This window comes from Protopterus annectens, chromosome 3.part0, assembly GCF_019279795.1.
Source record: "Protopterus annectens isolate FY-2018-M chromosome 3.part0, PAN1.0, whole genome shotgun sequence".
In the NCBI taxonomy this organism is placed as follows: Eukaryota; Metazoa; Chordata; order Ceratodontiformes; family Protopteridae; genus Protopterus; species Protopterus annectens.
In genome coordinates, this window is record NC_056731.1 from 1,163,040,588 (window position 1) to 1,163,060,332 (window position 19,745).

Consider the following 19,745-nt stretch of genomic DNA (forward strand, 5'->3'; position numbering starts at 1 on the left):
TCCTTTGTACAGAATTTTTGATCAAAGAAGTTGAGGTATGTGCTCTCTCTCTCTCTCTCTCTCCCCCTCTCTCTCTCACACACACACACACACACACACACACACACACACACACACACACACACACACACATGGTTCCTGAATACCAAAACATACAAGACACACTAGCAAATGTGTACTGGATGCCTACCCTTGGTGCTAAATATGCAAGAAAATATCTTGACATTTTATTGAATCACATAAAAAGAAATGTAATGCTGAGACAGCTTTTAACTATGTACCAAGTAAAGATGGCACATGCAATTAAATTCTTTAGAATCTCTGCTACTGCTAATGTTTAAAAAAAATTGATAGAATCAGTTAAATTAATAAATTTGAATGGAGGAGAGCAAGACAATTCTTTAAAATTCATTCATTATTACTATGTCTTTGGTGCTTAGACTACAATGCATAGAATCTATGGGCCTAAATGAAAAGGTTAGCGACTTTAAAATAATAACGTCACATATCAGATCATAATTCTTGAACATTTATAGTAACACTAAATAATAATAAGCTACCAATATGGCACATGATGTCAGGATATAGTATTAAAATGGAATAATTGAAACAAAATTACTCCTACAAGAAATATCTACTTTCTAATTTAATCACAAAGAAGATAATAGTAAAAATATGCTCTGAGATTCTTTAAAATCTTACATGTATGGGAAAATAGCAGATTGGATGTGAAATTAATACAAACCTGGAGATTCATAAAAAACGCATCCATTATTGTGGCCAAGCCAACAGTATTTACACTGCAGACACAAGCCCAGAGGCATATTAACTCTGCATGCAATGCAACAAGGCCAGTGTATGCAATGAGGAGTTTCACATTGTGGCTGCAGACACTACAGTGGGGAAAGGGGGAAATTCCCTTAGCCCCACTGTACCACGATCTCTAGACAACCGGACTAGCAAAACTGAGTTTCACTGAAGTGTTATTTCAACTGGTCAAAGTAGATCCATATATATGTATATATGTTGTGACAACCCTCCACTTGACCAGTAATCAAGGAGTCTCAGTCCTCACCACTGGCTAACAGTGGGGCACATTCACTGAGAGGATGACAAATGCACACACAGTATTTCCAGATGAAGCTCTCTGCATCAAGTGCAATTTCCCTTAAGAGCACACAGAGACTGCAGTCAATCCAGGGTTGGGTTTGCACTCTTCCTCCAGATCCCCAGTAAGACTCCCCACTAGAACAGATGTAGAGTTAGACAGTAAATCCAGAAGGAGAACTTCTATGAAAACAAAATTAAATCAGTAAAACTAAAAAACAGTTCACAGTGTTTCAGCAGCAAATAACAAACAAATTGCTTCAATAGTACATATAATACAGAAATTGTCTTCTGAATAGACTCACTGTAATTCAAGACTGAATCTTAAATCAAGTCCAATGTAGTAGCCACAAAAAGACACCAGCTGTTGTTACATTCCCATGCAAATGGAATATGTTATAAATCCACCAGCGATGAAAGGAAATCTACCAACGAATGATCCAAAGTCCATTAAAACAGAACTTTATTATTAACACTGTCAAAAAATAAAATAGCAAAGTAAAACATGACAGCAGGTTTAGCATTTTCTTCCTAACAAAACATTTGGACTTCTTCAGAACTTGCCATCATTTAGTTCTCATCCCTTTTTATACCCTATGGTTAATAAGACTTAAATAATCATTTCATGGTCTGTGGTTTCTTAAAGGTACATTAAACAATGTGCACCTGGAGTTTTATTTATAAGTCTTGTTGTAGTACATTGTTTTAAAGTGTTTTTAAAAGTTTTTATTATACAATGATGAAGAAGATGCTTTATAAAATATTATTTGGCCACTTGTATATGTATTTACATATATTGTTGTATTTTTATTTTTATATTAATTTATTTATGCACATTGTTTACCATACCTTTAAGAAAGCTTCACTATATTCCTAACTGAATCCATGAGAATTATACTATAACCTAAGAATTACTAATAGAGAAAGGCAGATGTTGTGAATGGATCTTCTAGCTGTTGTCAGGTCCAAAACAGAATGCAGAATACCCTGTCTCACTAAGAGACTTCTCAGATTAATATCTAAAATATTACTGCTGGGAGAGCTTGCAGAATGACATCCTTTCTTGTCATCTGACTCCTAGTTCCCAGGCCAAAACCCCATTGCTAGAAACTGGTAGCATTTAGCATCTACCTGTAAAAATATACAGACAAGAGCTTTTCCTCAGATCTTTGGCAGATGCTGGAAGTCATAAAACAATTGCATTCCTTCATGCTTTCAAGACTAGTAATTAGTTCACCCTAAAGACAATACAGAAAGCTTCCTAGTACAGACTTTATGTCTCTTGCTGCACTGAGAACTGAAAGATACCATCTGGTGAGGCTTGAACCATGAATGCCTACACGCAAGGCATATGCTCTAACCACTACACTATTGCACTTACTTTTATGGCCTAGCCTATAAAGTAATTTAATTTCAGATATTTTTTCTAAAGTTTACTAGACTAAAGTTAACCTCCTGTATCCTAGTATCCACTGTCAAAATATATACATTTAAACAGTTACAATAGTGCATGTACGTTTCTGTTCTCCTCCAGTAGGATACACTGTGGATACATTTCAAACACAGCACTTTTTACAAATACCTTTTCAGTACATGTGTCTATACAAGCAGTTTGATATACACATGACATACAGTCCTAATACATTTGTAACACAAGCATCTTGTATAAATCATTTTGATATTCATCAATGACATATAATTATTTACAAAATTCCAGCTAACTGTATTGGCAGTATCTCCTTTTGCCATATAAGAGAGAGAGAGAGAGAGATATGTGTAATGAATGGGACAGTAGTAATGATGGCTGAGGGTGGAGTACAGATTAAATTTAGAGCAATAGTATCCATGGAGATGGACAGAAAAAAGTGCAAATGAAGTTGTGAAATAAAACAATTTTCAGAAAAGCACAGTGGAGAAGGTATTATGATGATATGTAAATGTGGAAGAATGTGAAACCTAGACAGGAGAGGATAGATACAATAAAGTAATGTGATGTGTCAACCTGTACCAGTCCTAGCAACATCAGAGTGTTAGAAGTGGACATGGACTATAATGTTACTGTCACTGAATAAGAAAAATATATCATCAGGGGAGTCCATCCATCAGTGCAGTCCACATGCTGGTACATCCAGCGGAGTCACTGCAGCAGTAAGGGTAACACAGTCATAAATCACACACATATCAGATAAATGTTGCATATTGCAGATTGCAAACCAAACAGTTGTAAAACAACATACAACCCCCAGAGGATGTGAAACTCCCAACAAGTGCATTGACACAGTAAGAGCAATTGCATGAGTACCCTGTGCCATTGAAGGAATTTGAATAATGGCAGTATCTGTACTTCATTTCAGACTAATATGCACAGCAAGGCTTAGTTCACTTGCAAGACTGGTTAGCATGTGCCACTGATTTTTCTGCATTTTGCCAGAGTATATGGAGTGCCACGTCCCTGTGGTCATATATGGCCAGCTGTATTGCTCTCTGCCAACTGTCATATAAGATATAACCACAGAAAGATGATTTTGAATTATGTGCTCATTACTGGCATTTGTGTGGTGTGTCTATCAATTTTTTGACCATATCATATGTTAGAATGGGGAGTATAGGATAGACAAAGATGAGAAGGGGAAGCAAGGTGAACAAATGAAGAATGAGCAGGATGGAGGTGGGATAGGAATCATACTTCTCAACTACTTAACCCAGTAATAATGGGTGAATTGCAATAAAAGTTGTAATGATTTAATGACTGTAATCCACAATAATGTATCAGAAATGCAATATGTTTTATGATGAGCAATTGTAGCCAATCATGTATACATTAATTAAAATTCTGTAAATTTAAGAGGTATGGGTGGGAGTATGTTTTATAGGACAGGTGCCTTTTTTATTTTATTATTGAGAAGGGGTGGTACAGTGGTAGCGTTGTTGCCTCACAGCAAGAGGGTCTTCTGTTCGATTCTCGGCTGGACTGCCTTCTGTGTGGAGTCTGCATGTCCTCCCCGCAGTCGAGTGGCCTACGAAAGACATGCATGAATGGGCATGCCTTCGCTGAAGTTTGGGCGTAGGGCTGGCAACTTGGCACCATAAAAATCTACTGCCAATCATTAGCGGACCGGAGTTCCGCTGTGGCGACCCCTAACTGGGAAAAGCCGAAAAGGCAAACAAACATTGAGAAGGGAAAGTTGAGAAAGGAACTCTGAGTAGTAAGATGGGGTAAGGGGGAAAGGTAAGTTGTAAGGGAAGAGAAACAGACATGACTGACAGGGTGTGGGGTAACACAAGAGGGAGGGAGAACAGAATGGTGAAGGAGACATTTGAGAGAAGGCAGACAAAGATAAGGGAAGGACTGTATAACATACAGAGGCGGTTATGTACTCAAAAGGGAGTGGGAACATTGACTAGGTTCAGAAATAGGTTTTGTTGTTCTGAGACACAAGCTCTGTCAGCCTTGACACAGTGGGAGATTACACCTCACTCTTGGAGCTATCACTACTGGGTTTTCTTCACAAACTGGAGGCAGGGCTAGGCAGGGACACAACCCAATGAGCTGCTGGAGCATGGCATCTGTACTGCAGATGAGGGCATGGAGTCTCCTGTCTAGTATCTCCTCCACAAGCTCTATCAGCTCCTTACAGCTGACAAAAATATGCTCTACATCCACTGCTACTAGCATGTATCACTGTACCATTCTTTGGTGCAGGGCTATCTGATGCAGGTGTGCAGGTAGGACAGGAGTTGTAGAGGCAACTCTGGCAGGCTGGGACTCAGAGGTGTTGGATGCTTCTGGTGGTGGTGGTGGCAGCACTGCTGCCACCTGCAGGGGGAGGACAGGTTGTGCTGGTGGGATAGGTCCATGTAACTGTGCTGCTACATATAATAGTAACAGAAATGGAGAGACATCAAAAATGTATAAATGAGAAAGGACAGGGACAAAGAGGGAAGGGGAAGAGACATACAAAAACACTGAAATAGCACTCTTAAATATGTTCATACTCATACATCTTCCTGTTCTTTCCACTTTCTGCAGGGGTTGCAGATAAAGAAAGAGCATAATGAAAAAGTGTATGATATCATGCATTGGCTGGGTGTTTGCATATGTAAATTTAGAGTACTGAAGTGGTGTTTGTACTTTAATTTCATCCTCATATCAGTCAGGGAATTCAGGCCTTTTGTGACTCACATGGACAGGTTAATGGGGACAGTGTAGGTTAGGAAAGTGAGAGCTTTGGACATGTTGCAAGAAAGAGTAAGTACTTTGACAACAGTGGCAGTCTGGTAGAAAGTTTTCAGTGGCTGACTGACCCCAGTAGGTTATGGCACTGCTTTCCTGTGCATGGGATGACATTAGCAAGGTGATATCCTTGTCTAAACTATTCCATACATCGACCTTATACTGTGACGTGGTATAGCCCTCCTGCAAGAGCCTGCAGCTGCACTGCTTGTGTAGGATGCCTAGACGAATGTTGTGCTCCTCACCATGCCACATCTGTGCTTTAAAAGGAGCGCTACCCTTCTGCCATCATAAAAGTCTGACATTCATCGGAAAATGGCAGGGAATTAGTGCCCAAATAACTTCTTGTGTGCTTTGGCCTCCACACGATGACAGATACCAACAGGCACCTTATTTGCACAATTAGTGGCAAAATACTACAATATAGGTAACGTATTATTATGGTTTCAATGGCACATTAAGACGTGCAGCATGACAATCCTCCATCCCTCTGCTTGCTACTGAGAATAAATGCTCTACAGTTACTCCATCTTGAGATAGTTAATTATGGAACAAAAGTGTTCTCCAGTCTGACATAATTGGCTTCCTGTCCTGCACATGTACTGTGCTTACTGCATTTGATTAGGGGTGTGCACAACATCAAGATGAACTCAACACAATGTTTAACAGGTTTGCTTATCACACAAATTAAATGAGTCAGAAACGATAATTAGATGAACCTTAATTAGCATATTCATCACACCCAGAGGGGGTAATTTCACAATATAAATGCAACAGGATTCACAGTTTGTCATTGCATGAAGGAGGATTACCTTCTGTTCGAATTCTGCTTCATTTTTTACCTCAAAGAGTTCATCTGTTTACGCGAGGTATGCATAAGATATGTGGTATTTTTTACACCTACTTCTATATACAAGGGTAACTTTATGTTATATACTCTAAGGTCTAGAAGCACTGTCACTTTTTCAGTGTAGCTGGATGAATTGGCTACAGCTCTCTTAATGGATGCCTTGCAAGTGTACTTAACTGTGGTAGCATAAAGGCACATTACATTAGACTGTAGTAATGTAAGTGTGGCATCCACTAATGTAATGCTGTATACTTTAAACATGTGTGATTACAATATCATTTCTACAAAGGCTGTGGCTAATGATCATGTGCTTGTTAACTTACAGTCATGTGCTGGTATTTTGGAAGGTTAACTGATTGCAATTAAGATACAAGTAATGACTGACATTCAGATAAATATGGTTTTGTGGATACATACATGCGCTAACTTCAGGCCCGAATAAAGCACAGTATATGGCTTATTACTTAGTAGTATTTCTTTGATTCATGTAGGACCAGAGCTGTTATTTCCATTTTTTCCATGCCAATAGAGCTATGCCTAAGAAACAGGCACAGAAAGCCAGTCTACCCATAAACCCAAATTCACTGAGGCCAAAAATAAGGTTGTACTAGAGGCCCTCCAGCTCCATGGTAGATGGCTCATGGCAGTGCATTATGCCAACCAACCCTTCCATGACTGTGTTTGGTAAGAAGTTGCCACAAGTGTTACCCTTCCATGACTGTGTTTGGTAAGAAGTTGCCACAAGTGTTAATGTTGCAGGTAATCAACATCATAATTATGACATGGTTCTCCATCAAGCGACGAATATGATTTGTAATGCCAGACACAGAGCAGAAGCCATGGCATTGGAATGGAGAGTGACAGGTGGTAGATCATCCATGTAACAACCCCTTACAGAGAAGGAGGAGTTCTTGGCCTTGCTTAACATCAAAAAGACTTTGAGAGAGTTCCACAGTGTGGTGCTGGATGTTGGAGCACAGTTGGATGTACCCCAGAGATTTTCCATTGAGACAACACATAACCCTACCCCAACCCTTGCCCCTAACCCTACACATTAATTTACTAAAGACCCTTTCTTCAACAGTACCACCACCATGCTGACAGTTGGTCTCAGTATTTTAGCTGGGGTTTAATGACATAGGACTTTTTAGGATGAGTGAAGGAGTAGATAGACTCAGTGAATAAGGAGAGGAACCTGGGTCAGCCTCGACACATATATACACACACACACACACACACACACACACACACACACACACACACACACACACACACAAACACATGCACATGCACACACATATGCATGTGGTATACCTAAAATGATAAGTTCTTAAGATATGTTAAGAAAAAAAAAAACATTCCAACTTCACACCCTGGAGAATTACATTTGGACTGGATTCCTCGCTTGGTGGAAACCTCCATAAATAGGACATGCTGGAGGGACAGATTCATAGCCTAGAGGCTCCCTTCACTCTGGAATAAAATCCCAGTCCAAGTTAGGCAGAGTCCCTCATTGACTCTCTTCAAGAGGAATCTTGATGAGTGGATGGGAGATGGTAGGTTTACCCCGGGTATCACTTCTGTGTCACTGTTAGACAGAGCACAGTATACTAACCTCGAAAAAGGCCATAGCAAAATTAATTTAAAATGGGTGGTGAAAGCCAAACATACTCTGGCTAGGCTTATAAATGCCCTAGGGCAGATAGCCTAGTATGAACCTATGAACCTATGAACCTATAAAAAGCTTCTCCAAAGCCAATGTCATGCTACTCAAGTCAGAAGTGACAAACTTCATGACATCCATGCAGATGGGAACTGAAAGTTCGACTGTTGAATCCTACACTAAGGCACTGTATGAGCATATCCACTCATGCATGAATTGTGCCATCCCAAATAGAACCAAGATGCTCTCCTCCAAAAAAAAAAGCCAGTCTGGTGGTCCCCTGCCATAAACAAACTTTACAACAAATGGAAGAAACTGTTGCAGAAAAGAGGAAAATCCCAGGATGCAAAAAACTCCCTTACCAGCCTCAGTAAGAAGCTGACATCCCTCATAAAATCCTCCAAAGCTAGTTACGAAAATAAAATTGCCAAAGATTTCAAAGACAACCACAAGGCATTCTATAACTATGTCAAGAATCTAAATGGCAATGCTCAGATCTGCTCTGAGCTACAACAGAATGGCATTAAATATACTGATCCCAAGGATATTGCCAGTATCCTGGCAGATCAATTCAGTGCCAACTTCACCCCCTCTCACCCCCTAAACAGCCCATCTCAATACCGGAAGACTGTCAAATTCTGGTAATAATGGCCACACAGGCAAAAAATGCACTCTCCAAAGCTAAGAATACAGCATCCATGGGATCAGGTGACATCCCAGGCTGTGTACTACATGAACTACAAAATGAACTGGCACCTCACCTAAGTGTCATGTTTAATCATAGCCTCACCTCAAGCTTCATGCCCACTGAGTGGTGCACAGCTACAGTTATCCCACTCCACAAGGGGGGGATCCACCTTGGATCCCAGGAATTACTGCCCCATCAGTCTGACGAGCCTGATCGGCAAGGCCATGGAATGTATTATCATGGAACTTATAAACAAAGACATTGGCAACCTTCAAACACTGGACCCCACCCAGTTTGGGTTTGTGAAGGGCTGATCTTGTCTCCTGAACCTGATTGACTTTTTCGAATCAGTCTCCAGAGCTGTAGACGAGGGTAAGGCAGTCCACACAGCCTATTTGGACCTCACCAAGGCCTTTGACACCATCCCCCACTCTGGAATCATAGATAGACTTACTAAGCTGGGCATTAATCCCTACGTCACTTGATGGGTTGCCAACTGGCTTACTGACAGAACCCACACTGTAAAAGTAGAAGACTCCAAATCCAGCTCCAGATAAGTGACAAGAGGAGTACCTCAGGGTTCAGTCCTGGGACCGCTCTTGCTTGGCATCTACTTGGGACTCTGGCTAACAGTTCGCAGATGACTGCAAACTGGGACCCATTATTGAATCCCCAAATGATGTGGATACTCTACAAAAGGGACTTACAGAAACAGATGCTTGGTGCCAGAGCCATGGGCTCAAGCTCAATGCCAAGAAATGTATAGTTATCCCCTACGGAAAAAACATGTACCCGTGAATTACCACATAGGTGGCAGTACACTAAACACTGAAAGTGTGATAAGAGACTTAGGGACACAGGTGGACAGTGGTCTCACCTTCGATAACCATATTTCCACAACAATCAGGAAATCCTTCTATGTGGCACACCTCATCACTAAGGGTTTTTCATCCAGAAAAAAGGAGGTCAATGACCCAGTGTACCCATCCCTCATTAGACCCATTATAGAATGCAACGCCCCGTTTTGTATGTACCTCTCAAGACATCTGCAACAACTGGAAAGGCCGCAGAAATACCTCACTAAAAGAATCACAGGCCTAAAGCAGATGCCCTATGTTGACCGGCTTAAAAAACTCCACCTATACTCTGTCGCATATCGCCTACTCAGAGGCAATCTCTGCTTAACATACAAGGCCATGTCAAACCCAGAGCTGTTGGACATGCTACACTTAAAGAAATCCCAATCCCTCAGAGCCACATGCTCCAGGGATCTAAACCTTGTCATCACAATAAACAAAACATGCTGGAGGGATAGGTTTCTGACCCAGAGACTCCCCAGACTCTGGAATAGACTGCTCATACATGTCAAGCAGAGCGCCTCTTTGACCCTCTTCAAAAGGAACCTTGACGATTGGATGGGAGAAAGGATATTCACCCCGGGGATCACGTCAGTCACCCTACTTGACAAGGGTCCAGGGAAGTAAATAATGTGGGAAGAAATAGCCAGGGAATTGTTATGGCTAGGCTTGTTTAGGCCCTAGGGCCGATAGCCTAGTACCAATCTATGAACCTATGAACCTAAGTGCAGTAAGCAGCATGCAAAACTATATTATCCAGCTAACACTAAATATTCTCATTTAATGTTTTAAACAAGTGCAAGAGGAAACAATCTGCAATAATTATAGGAAACATGACCCTCATACCACCTTCGATAACTGTTTGCTCTAAATATAAAAGGAAGAATGGCATATGTTCTCTTCAACAGTTACCAACCTAGTTCTAATTCAAGGTGCTAAATACCAGGGTTCATAGAGCACTGCAATAATAAACACTGTTACTATAATTTTCAGATTATTATCAGTTATTTGAGACATAATATACCTATCAGCAGACCATCAGCCTAAAGAAATAAAGCATTCCTATAAAACAATGTTCTAATTCAGTCAACAAAAGAAAAATCATGAAAAGGATTGCATAATTATTACATAGTTGCTGCAGTGAACTAACCGGCTGACGTGATGACAGACTTAAACAACTACTGTAAAATGTAATAAATATTTCACTAAACAAAACTAATTTTAATATAAACTCAGTTTGTGGTTTTAATTTGTCACAGGCAATGCAGTCAGCGATAAAGCACTGAAGGATGAAAAATGTTCAACACAGAAAGCCTTCTGACAGTAACCTTATTGAAAACATCATGGAAGAAACTAAAATTAATCGATATGCAGTGTCAGTGTCATGAATATTCTACGCAATACACATGAATGCCTTTGCTCAAATAATTCTTGCTTTAATATGTCACTTTTGAATGGAGTGCAATGTCATATCAAACTAGTGAATGAATTTAATGAAAATGTTACACATTTTACAATGTTGCTTTCAAAATGTAATCATTTTTGAACCATAAATAAATAGAAAGGTCAGGTAGTAAAAATGATTTGAGTTACCAACTAATGTAATTTTCACACGACAATGACAGTAGCAGATTTTTAAAGAAACACTTTGCAGTTAATTATCTTTGTTTGGTTTCAAGTTGTACAGTACTGTGTTCCATGAAATGTTCAAAGAAACAGTAGCTGGATACTTTCTGCTATGCGAGATAGTCCTGAAATTTTCAGTTTGTACTTTGTTAACTTTATTTACATAGACACATAAAATCCAGTTTAGATGAAAGATGTAAAACACAGTTGCCAGTTATCCATTTACTTAAATCTACGAGTCAGCATGACGTAGGTAATATATATTATGTAACTGAAAGAACCATAACTCAGGTAACTCAGCAAATGCATTGTTCCAGAGAGCAGTGCAGTGAAATTTCAGAGTCTGTTCACCAGTTATCCTGTACAGAAGGCATGTCAAATGTAATGGTCCTTGGGAATAAAATAATATGATTCAGATGGTCAAAAGACAGAACTTAAAATAGTTTAAAGTTATGTGTTGCTGCCAAAGCAAATACGGTTGTGTTTTCAAAACATAAATATGAATGTAAATGTCCTCAAATGAACAATTAATACATACAGTCAATGAGGTTAGCTTTCAGATGTGGTACAACTTGATTTATCTGAAAGCAGCAGCAGCAACACTTGGCACTTTACTAGCTTTATCAGTGATATTTCCAAATGTCAAGGCTTACACAAACAAGGTCACTGTTACATTCCAAACATTGTGTAAACTACACAGCAAGGCCACTGATACATTCAGTCATGATGCAAGCAATGTGTAGACTACACAGCAAGGCCACTGATACATTCAGTCATGATGCAATCAATGTGTAGACTACACAGCAAGGCCACTGTTGCATTCAGTTATGATGCAAACATTGTGTAGACTACACAGCAAGGCCACTGCTACATTCAGTTATGATGCAAACAATGTGTAGACTACACAGCAAGGCCACTGTTACATTCAGTCATGATGCAAGCAATGTGTAGACTACACAGCAAGGCCACTGATACATTCAGTCATGATGCAAGCAATGTGTAGACTACACAGCAAGGCCACTGATACATTCAGTCATGATGCAAACATTGTGTAGACTACACAGCAAGGCCACTGATACATTCAGTCATGATGCAAGCAATGTGTAGACTACACAGCAAGGCCACTGATACATTCAGTCATGATGCAAACATTGTGCAGACTACACAGCAAGGCCATGAATACATTCAGTCATGATGCAAGCAATGTGTAGACTACACAGCAAGGCCACTGCTACATTCGGTTATGATGCAAGCAGTGTGTAAACTACACAGCAAGGCCATTGTTACATTCAGTTATGATGCAAACATTGTGTAGACTACACAGCAAGGCCATTGTTACATTCAGTCATGATGTAAGCAATGTGTAGACTACACAGCAAGGCCACTGATACATTCAGTCATGATGCAAGCAATGTGTAGACTACACAGCAAGGCCACTGTTACAGTCAGTCATGATGTAAGCAATGTGTAGACTACACAGCAAGGCCACTGATACATTGTCATGATGCAAGCAATGTGTAGACTACACAGCAAGGCCACTGCTACATTCAGTTATGATGCAAACATAGTGTAGACCACACAGCAAGGTCACTGTTACATTCAGTTATGATGCAAACATTGTGTAGACTACACAGCAAGGCCACTGTTACATTCAGTTATGATGTAAGCAATGTGTAGACTACACAGCAAGGCCACTATTACATTCAGTTATGATGCAAACATTGTGTAGACCACACAGCAAGGCCATTGTTACATTCAATCATGATGCAAGCAATGTGTAGACTACACAGCAAGGCCACTGATACATTGTCATGATGCAAGCAATGTGTAGACTACACAGCAAGGCCACTGTTACATTCAGTTATGATGCAAACATTGTGTAGACTACACAGCAAGGCCACTGTTACATTCAGTTATGATGCAAGCAATGTGTAGACTACACAGCAAGGCCACTGATACATTGTCATGATGCAAGCAATGTGTAGACTACACAGTAAGGCCACTGCTACATTCAGTTATGATGCAAACATTGTGTAGACTACACAGCAAGGCCACTGTTACATTTAGTTATGATGCAAACATTGTGTAGACCACACAGCAAGGCCACTGTTACATTCAGTTATAATGCAAACATTGTGTAGACCACACAGCAAGGCCACTGTTACATTCAGTTATGATGCAAACATTGTGTTGACCACACAGCAAGGCCACTGTTACATTCAGTTATGATGCAAACTTTGTGTACACTACATAGCAAGGTCACTGTTACATTCATTTATGATGCAAGCAATGTGTAGACTACACAGCAAGGCCATTGTTACTTTCAGTTATGATACAATAAAGATCAGGTGAAAATCATGTACACATACTTCACTCTTGCATTGTGTCATACCTGTATTATTGATGGCACACCATTCATAATCATTGCACACAGATAGCAGTATATGGCATTACTTTGTATTTACAGAGTTACATCCTCCATCTGCTACAAATGCAATATGCTACCATGAGTGAGAATAATGGTAAATCACAATGAATATACATATGGGAAATGAGGCTGCATGTCACCATACTCATCAAGCTATGCTTTAAAATACTCACCCAAACACAGTCATATTCGTAATGTCATTAACAACTTCTCATCAGTCATTTAGCAACCAACAGCAAAGTGGCATAGCATATTACACACACACCAGCTCAGATCTCCACACTGTTGTCCACATGCAAAGACATGGCAACAGTAACAGGACTATTACTTAAATTGCTAGGCTAAAATCACAAGGCATTCAGCAACACTATATTTTCCCCATATACCTACACAACTTATAAACATCAGTCACAGTGCTGCAAATTCTCACTGTTAAAAAAACAAGAAAAAAGTTAGGTTCAAAATAAGTTTCTCAGGACAGATAGGCTTAGCCACCATCAGGACAATGCAGATAATGCTCATTAGCAGAGCCAGATCATGGTCAAAGGGATCATAGGAATGGAATGGGCCCCAGTCATTTTAAGAGAAACAGACCACCAATATAAAGTAAAATCAAGGGCATATGAGAACTATGCTGTTTATAAGCATGAGTGCTTATACACACATACAAACACACACACACACACACACACACACACACACACACACACACACACACACACACACACACACAGATTCTGACCCTCAGTTACAACTACTCGTATGATCGCATACCTCACATATCTGCTTAAGATAACATGACTGAATCAATATATAAATAATGACCCAGAAATTTAACTTAGCTTGCTGCTGTTGTGTGAACCATACAGTGCAAAAATAATGGCCTAGATATGTACCTCAGCTCATTGCTGTCATAACTATACATTTCCACCCATTGTATCTCTCCTCTGCCCCCTCAATTTCTTAGCTCATGAATCAAAGACAAAGACCCAGCGACAGAGTATAAAAAATGTCATTATACACTTAGAAATTTGGGAGAATGACAAGGTATGCATTAACAATCATTTTCTGAAGGATACAAAGTCTGAAACTTACATGTCTGTCATCATTTTGTGACCGCAATCAACAACTTGCCAGAAAGCCACAGTTTTTACTAGCAGAAAAATAAAGTACCTCTCCACTCCTTTGCTTAAGAATGCTAAACAAGGCCAAAAACTAATGAGGACAAAGGCCCAAAAAGGGACATATTTTAATTTATTATTGTTTTTATCAATTTGTTAACCAGGTAAACCAATGGACAAAGTGTCTCTTTTCAGTGCCAACTTGAGAGCACTGTCTAGTTAAGTGATGTGCTCAAATCACACAACAGACAAATGGAGGTGGAAGGAATCAAACATGGTACCTTTGACTACAGGAAAAAAATTAACTGCTTAAACTACAAGACAACTGTAATTCCATTTTAAAAGTTAACAGAATGACAGATGTTACGTGGGCATGCATGTTCTGATTAGAAAGAACCAGAAAACTCTAATGACTGTCATTACTGACTGACTGTAATCCTCAATGATTTACCAGATAATTAAGGATATAATGAGAAACAGGGAAAAAAGCATGACTCAAATCAAAGATATTCTAGGAGAGAAGAAAGGCAGACAACTTTAATTATTTAAAAAATATATATAACAGAAGAATGGGTGTTTAGCATAGATATGCATTTTCTGAGCAATGATTAATATGAACTCTAATAACTGGAATTATTGGTAACAGTTAGTGGTTTACCAGAAAGTCAAAAAATCAAACGTTTTATGAGGGATGGCAAAAATATGATTCAATATCAGAAATCTTCTGCAAAATTTGGGACAGATGGGAAGCAGACAAGTTTAATTCAATTAAAAAGTTAACAGAACAATAGGTTTTGCTTAGATATACATTTTCGGAACAATAAGAACCATGAAGCACTAATGACTGGCATTATTGACTGAATGTAATCTTTGGTGATTTAGCAGACGGTGAAGTATTTTGTGAGGCACTATACTATTTGTCTGAGGGTGGGTGGGCACACACACACACACACACACACACACACACACACACACACACACACACACACACACACACAAATGCATAATGCACTGCATAGTTACTCATCAGTTCTACATTAAACACAGTAATGTCTTCAGCACTGCTCTGTACCAACTTTTCCAAAAGACCACACATTGACTAATTGCAAGCTTGTTCATTGTTGGTCTGTTTTGACTGTGACAATCTCCTGGATGTCTCTCTTTATCATTGGCTCTACATTCAAGCTAATGAAAAAGAAGAAAACGGAGTTGCCATACATCAAAATGGAGCAACAATGCAATAGAACAGACTAAGATTTCTTTTTAGTAAGGCTGATGTTTATGGGGCTCTAGGCAGTGGGATCTGTCCCTGTTTTATCAGTTACACAGATTGCACTATTATCTCATACTACACAGACCAATTCCTGCCTTGCACCTCTGACATACATGCCCACAGTAAAAAGGGAAATGCACCTCCCTGCTACATTGAGCGTACATCAGTAAAGAATAATTGCTACACAATACAGTGAATTATTCATGCTCATCTATAAAGACAAAAACCATTATGGTAATAAAAATTGTGTATCCATCACTTCTACCACATCTTCCTGATTCCCAACAGCCTGAAATTACAGCCAGATGAAATGAATGGTCAAAGCTTTTGCACACTGAAAAACATATCAAAAACATTTTTACAAGGGAGTCTAGGTCCCACACCCCTTACTTAAAATATGTCAACTCCATGGCTGCCTGACCAAAGAAAAAAATCATATCACTGCCAGCACGCAAGCAGAAAAAATCAGCAGTGATTTTGTAAGACCAATACTAGGAGTTTAATATCTGCAAGGCAAAATTGACAAGTTGAAATCGTATCAACTTAAGACTCATCGACTAGTAAAGCAGTAGCATCCAATAGTCACACTAGAAGCACATCAGTGAATACAAGTTAGACACATTCTTCTTTGATTACGCATGTTTTTTAGGGAAGTCATTTCAGCACACTCTGGTGTTGCAAATCCAATGGAAAATGCTAAAGCAACTTTCAGTTCTGCTTTTGAACATGGGCTTTTACCTAATGTGCAGGCATTAGTAAAGCAAAACCAAGTCACTTAACAGGAGGAAGAAATAGAGAAGTTAATAAAATTTGCAGAGCGCCACACGGACCAAGCAGATAAAAATAGAAGAGATGAAGAAGATGAACTCATGCAATTACAAATACAGAGTTTTGAAAGAAGGAAAGGTAGGCAGAACAGAGGAAGAGCAAATAATGTTCAACAAAAACAAAATCAAGCCGGGAGGTGAGGGGTCTTGCCACAACTGTGGACAAATGGGACATTAGAAAGGAAAATGCCCAAATCCACAACAGTAACAACACCAAATGCAGCAGTGACAAAACCAAAGTCCTTCCAATGTCCCTCTACCACCCCGACTCCAAGAGTAGCAGCAAATGTCAGAAGGAATGTACTGACAACACTTGAGGTGAAAAGATGAGGTCAGCATAAGAGTATTAATGCAAGTAGATCAAGAAGGATCTTATGTTATTTTGAAAATAGGACAAAAAGATGTTCCATTTCTGACTGACACTGGTAAGACTCGATCTGTGTTGAAAATTTGTGAGCACAAAAAACTCCAGTATCATCTGAAAAGTGTTAGCAGTGGATATTATTAACACTCCTACTGTCTTTTCTGTAGAAAAACCTATTCTGGTTTCTTTAGGGACGACTGAAAATAAGCATACCTTTTTAATAAGTACCTCAGCTCCAACAAATTTAATGGTCAGGGATCTGCTCTGTAAGATGTTCTACTTTTTGCACTGCAGATGGTGTTTATTTAGATGTACCAGCCAAATCTGAAGAAGAAATGATGGCTGTACTTAGTGTTATGGAGGAAAAGATAGAAGTTTTATGTTCGAGTGCAGACAGACTACTACAGCTGGTTCCTGTCGTTCTGTGGGTAAAACATTCTAATGAGGTAGGTCTGTTAAAATTTGCCATACCTGTGAAAATATGTGTAGTTCCTACAAGAGCACAGTATCCTTTAAAACCTGAGGCAGAACAGGGAATCAGACCTGTGATTGAATCTCTGCAGGGAATTATACAAAAACATGCAGTTGCTGTAATACTCCTACTCTCCCAGTTAAAAACGCAAAGATACATATAGATTTGTGCAAAGCTTAAGAGCAGTAAATCAGGTTGTCATCCTTTCATATCCTGTAGTGCCAAATCAAGCAACCATTATGAGTTGCATACTACCATGGGCTACTTACTTTTCTGCAGAAGATTTATGTTCAGCTTTCTTTTCTATCCTTGTTCATCCAGATAGTCAGTATTTAGTCAGTATTTATTTGCCTTTATGTACAGGGGAATTCAATGTACATGGCTACAACTGCCACAAGGGTTTGTTGGCAGTGCCTCAATCTTTTCGCAAATTTTAGAGCAGCACCTTGAAGAAATCTAGTTTCCATGCAAATCTGTATTGGTACAATATGTAGATGATTTACTTATAGCTTCAGACACACTAACACAGTGTCAGCAGGATGCCATACATTTACTGACTGAATTAGCAAACAAGGGACATAAAGGATCAAAGGAAAAACTTTGGTTATGATCACCTAAAATTAAGTAATTAGGGCATTTAATCTCACACAGAGAGAGGCATCTCCTGGCTTCACATGTTGAAGCTATCATAAAGGCATCCCACCCTTTTACTCAGAAGCAGCTACAATCTTTTCTCAGCTTGGCTGAATACTGTAGGCACTGGATACCAAATTATGCAGAAATTGCTAGACCTTTGACTGATATGCTCAAACAAGACACACTAGAGCCACTGCCCTGGAAAGAAAAAGAAGAAAATGTGTTTACTTTGTTCTGTCATGAAAAGGGGGCATATGCAGCAGGGCTACTAGTTCAAAAACACAGTGATGAATTTAGACCTATTGCATACTGCAGTTCATTATTACACCCAGGGCTAGAGGATTACCAGCCTGCCTGCAGGCTGTAGCAGCAGCTGCATTGATGGTAGAACAATCTGCAGCATTGGTCCTAGGACACAAACTTACAGTTACCGTTCCCCATGCAGCATTTGCACTGCTGGTAAAATGTAAAATGCAGCATTTCTCAGCTGCTAGTTTAACCAGATATGAGTTGCTTCTCATTTTAAACCCTTCAGTTACCACTGAGCAATTCCAGATAGTGACCCTAGCATCCCTCTTGCCCTTGACAGGAGATGGTGAACTGCATGATTGTATAACTATAACTAACCATGTGCTTTCTCCTAGACTTGATTTGAAATATACCTCACTGGACAATGCAGAAATAGAACTGTGCATGGATGGATCATGTGGAAGAGCAGAAATGGAAATCTTACTGCAGGCATAGCTATTATGTACAGAAAATACAGTAGTGTGCCGAGAAAGACTACAAGGAGCTACTTCTGCACAAGCTGCTGAATTGACTGCATGAATAAAACCTGTAAAATCACTGAAGATAACATTTTGAACATTTATATTGATAGCCATTACGGGTTTGGCACATGATTTAGGGGAATTCTGGAGACAAAGAAATTTTAACATCAGCAGATACTAAGATAAAAAATGAAATGTTTGTAAAGCAGTTATTAGATGCTTTGTTGTTACAAAAGGCTTTAGCTGTAGTTAAAGTACAAGCTCACATTAAAGGAGTTATTGTTACTGTAAAAGGTAACTGGCTAGCAGGTTATGTGGCAAAGCAAGCTGCTGGTTTGAATGTCACTAAAATTTTGTCTTCACAATTAAAGAATTTGAAATTCCTTGTAATTTTAATAATTTTATTTATTTGCAGAATGATGCATCAGATGCTGGGAAAAAGAGCTGGATTAGTGCGGGTTGTAAAAAGCAAAAATAATTTCCTGTGATCACATGCTGAAGGCAGGATAGAAGCACCTTTAGCTGTACTACCTCAGTTGGTAGGAGCATACCACTTACTGAATCATATTGGTAAGCATGGACTTCATAATCTTATTCAGCGGGATTGGTTTTTCCCTCTTTCTCAGTCTCTAGTTAGTCGTTATGTAAATAATTTTGAGATCTGTTTGTTGCATAATGCTGCACCTCCTGTAAAAAAACAACTCTTTTGCTTTACCCCTATCTTGGGGGCCTTTTGTAAATGTCCAAATAGATTTCCTCCAAATGAGGACATGTGCTACATTTTCACACATCTTGGTTATTGTATGTGTTTTTTCTGCATGGGGTGACA